The sequence below is a fragment of the Theropithecus gelada genome, chromosome 19, assembly GCF_003255815.1.
Source record: "Theropithecus gelada isolate Dixy chromosome 19, Tgel_1.0, whole genome shotgun sequence".
Taxonomy (NCBI): domain Eukaryota; kingdom Metazoa; phylum Chordata; class Mammalia; order Primates; family Cercopithecidae; genus Theropithecus; species Theropithecus gelada.
In genome coordinates, this window is record NC_037687.1 from 24,418,284 (window position 1) to 24,424,283 (window position 6,000).

The window sequence follows — 6,000 nt, forward strand, 5'->3', positions numbered from 1 at the left end:
GCACCCGCCACCACACCCGGCTAATTTTGTTTTTGTATTTTTAGTAGAGACGGGGTTTCACTGCATTAGCCAGGATGGTCTCGATCTCCTGACCTCGTGATCCGCCCTCCTCAGCCTCCCAAAGTGCTGGGATTACAGGCGTGAGCCACCGCACCCAGCCTAATTTTTGTATTTTTAGTAGAGACAGTGTCTCACCATATCACTCAGGCTGGTCTCGAATTCCTAGCTGTAAGTGATCAGCCTTCCAGAGTGCTAGGATTACAGGCGTGGTCTACCACTCCAGGCCTTTTTAAAAATTTTTTTTTTTTTTTTTGAGACAGAGTCTCGCTTAGTCGCCCAGGCTGGAGTGCAGTGGCGCGATCTCGGCTCACTGCAAGCTCCGCCTCCCGGGTTCACGCCATTCTCCTGCCTCAGCCTCCCGAGTAGCTGGGACTACAGGCGCCCGCCGCTTCGCCCGGCTAATTTTTTGCATTTTTAGTAGAGACGGGGTTTCACCATGTTAGTCAGGATGGTCTCGATCTCCTGACCTCGTGATCCGCCCGCCTCGGCCTCCCAAAGTGCTGGGATTACAGGCGTGAGCCACCGCGCCCGGCCTTAAAAATTTTTTTTTAAATTTTATTTTATTATTATTTTTTAGAGAGGGGGTCTTACTATGTTGCCCAGGTGTCCAACTTCTGGGCTCAAATGATCCTCCTTCCCCAGCCTCCCAAGTACCTGGGAGCACAGGTGCACACCATCACGCCTGGCTAATTTTAAATTTTTTTGTAGAGATGGGGGGTCTCATTATGTTACCCGGTCTGGTCTCGAATTCCTGGCCTCAAGCGATCTTCTGGCCTCAGCCTCCCGAAGTGCTGGGACTACAGGCCTGAACCGCCTCGCCTGGTCTCTACCTATTCCTTCGTTTAGCTGTTTGTTGTCTGTCTTCTGGAGAAAGTGAGCTCCATGGCGGCAGGGACATTCTAATTCCCGTTTCACAGATTGGGAAACTAGAAGGAGGCCCCGCACAAAGTAGGTTCTCATGGTTTCAGGTTTGTTGAATCAATATGCATGCCCGTTTGTCTCAAGCGGCGGGGAGTGCGCCGCACCGCCCCCTGGTGGAGAGTGGGAAACGTGTCCGCCGGCGTGATCATCAAATTTCCTGGGAGAGCTTCAAGTCCGCCCTTAGCCAGGGCGTACTAATGGTAGCATTTAACTCCATTCCACAAATAAACACAAAGTATTTTTTATGATTATTGTTGAACTTGTAAAATTTATTTTTTGATTTATTGAGACCATTGTTTAAGCTGTAGCATAAGTTACATACTTCTCTATTCTTTTTTTTTTTTTTTTTTTTTTTTTTTTTTTTTTTTTTTTTTTTTGAGACGGAGTCTCGCTTTGTCGCCCAGGCTGGAGTGCAGTGGCCGGATCTCAGCTCACTGCAAGCTCCGCCTCCCGGGTTCCCGCCATTCTCCTGCCTCAGCCTCCCGAGTAGCTGGGACTACAGGCGCCCACAACCGCGCCCGGCTAATTTTTTGTATTTTTAGTAGAGACGAGGTTTCACCGTGGTCTCGATCTCCTGACCTTGTGATCCACCCGCCTCGGCCTCCCAAAGTGCTGGGATTACAGGCGTGAGCCACCGCGCCCGGCACTTCTCTATTCTTTAAAGCTCTCAAATCCTTTTTTTTTTTTTCAGGAACAAGGTCTCCCTCGTTGCTCAGGCTGGCATGATCAGAGCTCATTGCAGCCTTGAACTCCTGAAGCTCTCAAACTCTTTTTTCTTTTTCTTTCTTTTTTTTTTTTTTTTTTTTTTGAGACGGAGTCTCGCTTTGTCACCCAGGCTGGGGAACAGTGGTGTGATCTCGGCTCACTGCAACCTCCGCCTCCCAAGTTCAATTCTCTGCCTCAGCCTCCTGAGTAGTTGGGATGACAGGCCCCCACCACCATGCCCGGCTAATTTTTTTGTATTTTTACTAGAGACGGGTTTCACCATCTTGATCAGGGTGGTCTTGAACTCTTGACCTCGTGATCCATCCGCTTCGGCCTCCCAATGTGCTGGGATTACATGTGTGAGCCACCGCACCTGGCCCTTTTTTTTTTTTTTTTTTTTCCTGAGACAGAGTCTGGCTCTGTCCCCCAGGCTGGAGTGCGATCTCTGCTCCCTGCAACGTCTGCCTCCCAGTTTCAGCAATTCTCCTGCCTCAGCCTCCCGAGTAGCTGGGATTACAGGCGCATGCCACCAGCCCGGCTAATTTTTTTTTTTTTTTTAAAGGCTTGTTTTATTTTCATGGCTGATCTATGTAATCACGGAGGCCAGTATGTACAGACAAAGGGGGAGCTTTTATTTCTTGGTCTCTTCCTCCTTGGACAAAGTCTTGATGATCTCCTCCTTCTTGGCCTGGAGGCGCTCTTCACGGCGCTTGCGTGCTTCCTTGGTCTTAGACCTGCGGGCCTCAGCCTGGTCAGCCAGGAGCTACTTGCGGGCCTTGTCTGCCTTCAGCTTGTGGATGTGTTCCATGAGAATACGCTTGTTTTTGAACACATTCCCCTTCACCTTCAGGTACAGGCTGTGATACATGTGGCGATCAATCTTCTTAGACTCATGGTATCTTCTGAGCAGCAGGCGCAGAATCCTCATTCTCCTCATCCACGTGACCTTCTCTGGCATTCGGGCATTGGCTGTACCCTTCCGCTTACCTATGCCCATGTACCTCCCCTTCCGGCGGGCCAAGGTATTTTTCCGGCATTGCGCCCGGGAATGGACCGTCATAGGCTTGCGGATGATCAGCCCATCTTTGATCAGCTTTCGGATCTGCTGAGGAGAGTTGGCATTGGTGATTTCATTAGTCTCACTGGGGTCTAACCAGACCTTTTTTTTTTTTTTTCTTTTTTTTTGAGACGGAGTCTCGTTCTGTCGCCCAGGCTGAAGTGCAGTGGCCGGATCTCAGTTCACTGCAAGCTCCGCCTTCCGGGTTCCCGCCATTCTCCTGCCTCAGCCTCCTGAGTAGCTGGGACTACAGGCGCCCGCCACCTCGCCCGGCCAGTTTTTTTTTTGTATTTTTTAGTAGAGACGGGGTTTCACCATGTTAGCAAGGATGGTCTCGATCTCCTGACCTCATGATCCGTCCTCCTCGGCCTCCCAAAGTGCTGGGATTACAGGCATGAGCCACTGTGCCCGGCCTTTTTTTTTTTTTTTAATAGAGATGGGGATGGGAGGGGTCTCACTCTTACGCCCCAGGCTGGTCACCAACTTCTGGGCTCAAGTGATCTACCCTCCTTGTCCTCCCAAAGTTCTGGGATTACAGGAGTCAGCCACTGCGCCCGGCCCCTCCCAAACTCTTAAGTGCAGAACTCCATGCAACCAGCACCTAGGTGGAGAAACAGAAAGTTCTTAGCCCCATTTCCTGATCCTGCTTACCCTAATCATCCTCAGGATAATCATTATCCTGAATTCTAACACCAGAGATTAGTTTTGCTTGTTCTAGAATTTCATACAAATGGACCATGAAATACGTTCTCTTTGGTGTCTGTATGACTTTTGTTATGCAGCCTAATGTTTGCAAGATTCATTCATGTTCTTGTTTACTTTTACTTTTTTTTCTTTCTTTCTTTCTTCCCCTCATCCCCCACCCCTGCTTCTCCACAGAGCCTGGCTCTGTTGCCCAGGCTGGAGTGGCAGTGGTGCGATCTTGGCTCCTTGCAACCTCTGCCTCCCAAGTTCAAGTGATTCTTGAGACCCAGCCTCCCGAGTAGCTGGGATTACAGCCCCAATGCCACCAGGCCCGGCTAATTTTTGTATTTTTAGTAGAGACAGGGTTTCACCATGTTGGCCAGCCTGGTCTCAAATTCCCTACCTTAGGTGACCCACCTGCCTCAGCTGCCCAAAGTGCTGGGATTACAGGCGTGAGCCACTGTGCCCAGCCATGACTGACTGACTTCCCTCCCTCCCTCCCTCCTTCCCTCCCTCCCTCCCTCCCTCCCTCCCTTCCTTCCTTCCTTCTTTCCTTTCAGGACAGGGGTCTCACTTTGTTGTTGCCCAGTCTGGCGTTGAACTTCCGGCCTCTAGTGATCCTCCCACCTTGGCCTCCCCAGTAGTGGTGCACCACTGCTCCCTGCTGATTGGTCACTTTCACTGTTGCAGAGTATTTCACTGTATGAAGGCCGGATCATAACTCACTGCAATCTTGACCTCCTGGGCTCAAGCAATCCTTCTGCCTCAGCCTCCTGAGTAGCTAGGACCATGTGCCACCATGTCTGGCTAATTTTATTTTGTTTTATTATTATTACTTTTTAACATATGCTGACTTTAGTTATTTATTTACTTTTTTTTCTTTTTTTTGAGAGGGAGTCTCACTCTGTCGCCCAGGCTAGAATGCAGTGGTGCGATCTCGGCTCACTGCAACCTCTGCCTCCTGAGTTCAAGCGATTCTCCTGCTTCAGCCTCCTGAGTAGCTGGGACTACAGGCATCCAACCACCGTGGCCGGCTAGTTTTTTTTCTTTTTTTTTTTTCTCTTGAGACGGAGTCTCGCTCTGTCACCCAGGCTGGAGTGCAGTGGTGCGATCTCAGCTCACTGAAATCTCCACCTCCTGGTTCACGCAATTCTCCTGCTTCAGCCTCCCTAGTAGCTGGAACTACAAGTGCCTGCCACCACACCCAGCTAATTTTTTTTTACATTTTTAGTAGAGACGGGGTTTCACCATGTTGGCCAGGCTGGTCATGAACTCCTGACCTCAGGTGATTAACCCACCTTGGCCTCCCAAAGTGCTGGGATTACAGGTGTGAGCCACCGCACCCGGCCATGCCCGATTAATGTGTGTGTGTGTGTGTGTGTGTGTGTGTGTACTTACTTATTTTTTTGAGACAGGGTGTCGCTGTGTCACCCAGGCTAAAGTGCTGTGGCGGGATGTCAACTCACTGCAACCTCTGCCTGTCAGGGTCAAGCTATTCTTCTGCCTCAGTCTCCCGAGTAGCTGGGACTACAGGCATGCACTGACACACTTGGATAATTTTTTTTTTTTTTTTTTTTTTTTTGAGATGGAGTCTTGTTCTGTCCCCCTGGCTGGAGTGCAATGATGTGATCTCGGCTCACTGAAGCCTCTGCCTCCTGGGTTCAAATGATTCTCCTGCCTCAGCCTCCCAAGTAGCTGGGTTTACAGGCGCACACCACCACGGCTGGCTAATTTATTTTTTTGTGTGTGTAGTTTTAGTAGAGACAGGATTTCACCATGTTGGCCAGGCTGGTCTTGAATTCCTGACCTCAGGTGATCCTCCTGCCTTGGCCTCCCAAAGTCCTGGGATTACAGGCATGAGCCACAACGCCTGGCCGAGGCTGAGTCTTTATCTTGGGGACTGGCCTGGGCACTGGAAGATGTTCAGGAGCAGCCCTGGCCTCTGCCCACTAGATGGCAAGAGGACCCTCTCCTGTGACAACCAGAAATGTTCCTAGTCATTGTGAAACGTCCTTTAGGGGGCAAAATTACCTCCATGGAGAACCACTGGATAAGAACATGGAGTGTGAGGATGCACAAAAGAGAGTGATGTGGCTGGAGAGGGCAGCAGCGGTGACACACACAATGCTCAGGCTCCATCAAGTCAGCTCTGCCTAGGGTGCTCTGGGCAGCCTCTTTCTGTCGGAACAGTCGCCATGGTTTGAATGTGTCTGTCGAAGTTCACGTGTTGAAAACAATCAGCAGGGCATAGTGGCTCACGCCTGTAATCCCAGCACTTTGGGAGGCCGAGGCGGGTGGATCACGAGGTCAGGAGTTCAAGACAAGCCTGGTCAAAATGGTGAAACCCTGTCTCTCCTAAAAATACAAAAAAACTAGCCAGGCATGGTGGCACATGCCTGTAATCCCAGCTACTCGGGAGGCTGAGGCAGAGAATTGCTTCAACCTGGGAGGCGGAGATTGCAGTGAGCCGAGATTGTGCCATTGCACTCTGGCCTGGGCAAAAAGAGCAAAAGCTGTCTCAAAAAAAAAGAAAAAAGAAAAAGAAAAGAAAAAAAATACACACACACACACAC

General features: G+C 50.1%; 1 pseudogene across 1 annotated transcript; it reads right to left on the minus strand.

The window, feature by feature from the left end:
- Window positions 1-2,245: 2,245 nt before the first annotated feature.
- Window positions 2,246-2,848, minus strand: LOC112613015 (annotated as a pseudogene). Its single transcript, XR_003116907.1, has one exon. The product of XR_003116907.1 is annotated as a 60S ribosomal protein L19 pseudogene (transcript).
- Between the last annotated feature and the right edge of the window lie 3,152 nt (window positions 2,849-6,000).